This window comes from Salvia hispanica, chromosome 1 (genome assembly GCF_023119035.1).
Source record: "Salvia hispanica cultivar TCC Black 2014 chromosome 1, UniMelb_Shisp_WGS_1.0, whole genome shotgun sequence".
NCBI classification, from domain to species: domain Eukaryota; kingdom Viridiplantae; phylum Streptophyta; class Magnoliopsida; order Lamiales; family Lamiaceae; genus Salvia; species Salvia hispanica.
Window position 1 is genome coordinate 22,314,923 of NC_062965.1, and position 1,483 is coordinate 22,316,405.

Below are 1,483 nucleotides of genomic sequence, written 5' to 3' on the forward strand. Positions count from 1 at the left end.
ATTTGTGTGCTCAAAATTCCATCGTTTGATTGTGTTTTGAAATATATTTTATTTAAAATATAGATCAATCAAATTGTTGGTGTATGTGTGAATTTGGAGATTTTATAAGACTAGATATGCTTCTTTGCAATGCACAATAATAGTTATAATTAAATAAAAATATAAAGCATAATCAATGCTAAGAATTCAGATAAATCACAAAAAATGGATGGCTATTATTATGTTTCACGAATATAAGTATAATTGCACGTGCATATGCGTATAGGGTAAAAATTACTTTATTCTTCAATTTTTTTTTCATTGTGGGGCTAGGATTAAGAAGGAAAAAGGACAAAAGATATGAAAAGGATTTGAATACATCCCTATATATATATATATAGGGGCATGTTAGGGTGCCACCACCCCTTAAAATAACACCATACCACCATTTCTAGCCAATCATTTGTACACGTGGACGAAAGACGGGCAGCAATATGCTGGTCTTTGTCCAGCAATTTCTTGAACAGCAATATCCGACCACTATATAGCAATCTATAAATTGTCGTGTAGTGTTTGTAATATTGTTGTGTAGCGTTTATAATATTGTTGTATAAGTGTTGTCACGTTATCATTTTAAGAGGGGTTGTCATTTTAATATATATATATATATATATATATATATATATATATATATATATAGGGATGTATTCAAATACTTTTCATATCTTTTGTCCTTTTTCCTTCTTAATCCTAGCCCCACGATTTTGTCATCTGACGAATAGATTAATGCCACGTTTCATTTAATAATGCACATTTTCATTCTAATAATAATGCCACGTGTCATTTAATAATGCACATTTTCATTCTAATAATGCACATCGGCTAATAATGCAACATTATAGATTAATAATGCATTGATCACAACCATCCAATTCAAGGGTCCAAGGATGTGATTAAGAAGGAAATAGGACACTTAGTGCAAAGGAGCCTAACGCACTCATATATATATATATATATATATATTAAGCATGATAAGATGCCACCATCCCTTAAAATAACACCATACCATCATTTTTAGCCAATCGTTTGTACACGTGGACGAATAATAAGTCTGTCACGCGGCAAAAAAAAAAAAAAAAAACCCCAAAAAAGACGGGCAGCAATGTACTGGTCTTGCAATTTTTCTTGAACAGCAATATCCAACACGTTAGACAGCAATCTATAAATTGCTGTCTAACGTGTTGGATATTGCTGTGTAGCGTTTATAATATTGCTGTATAAGTGGAGTCACGGTGTCATTTTAAGAGGAGTTGTCATTTATATATATATATATAGGGATGTATTCAGGTCAGAACGCTAAGTATAAGTAAAACTCAAAACACTTGCAGTCCATTGGATCATATGATCTAATGGTTAGATTAATGCCACGTGTCATCTAATAATGTAGAATTTTAGACTAATAATGTAGCTCGGATAATAATGTAGCATTTTAGTTTAATAATGT